This window comes from Sinocyclocheilus anshuiensis, unplaced genomic scaffold, assembly GCF_001515605.1.
Source record: "Sinocyclocheilus anshuiensis isolate Anshui unplaced genomic scaffold, SAMN03320099.WGS_v1.1 scaffold572, whole genome shotgun sequence".
In the NCBI taxonomy this organism is placed as follows: domain Eukaryota; kingdom Metazoa; phylum Chordata; class Actinopteri; order Cypriniformes; family Cyprinidae; genus Sinocyclocheilus; species Sinocyclocheilus anshuiensis.
This window is the reverse complement of record NW_015555778.1, coordinates 1,120,640-1,120,914: the sequence shown is the minus strand read 5'-3', so window position 1 is coordinate 1,120,914 and position 275 is coordinate 1,120,640. Positions and strand designations below refer to the sequence as shown.

The window sequence follows — 275 nt, the reverse complement described above, 5'->3', positions numbered from 1 at the left end:
AACGTTTTTTTTTAAATATTTATATATATATATATATATATATATATATATACATATATATACACACATATACATATGGTACTTTTTATTATTTTTTTATGATTATATATATATATTTATATATATGACCATGTTAGTTGTGTTTGCATTTGCTGTTCAGTTCTTTGATCGTCTGAGGCTGTTTGGGATGCCAGCAAAACACCAGCCTGATTTTATCTACCTGAGACACGTTCCGCTGAGAAAAGTTCACCTGTTCACCATCATCCAGATCAGCT

General features: G+C 28.7%; 1 protein-coding gene across 1 annotated transcript in view; it reads left to right on the top strand.

The window, feature by feature from the left end:
• slc4a10a (solute carrier family 4 member 10a) overlaps window positions 1-275 on the top strand; it is a 51,721-nt gene that overhangs the window by 45,784 nt on the left and 5,662 nt on the right. The window lies entirely within an intron of this gene.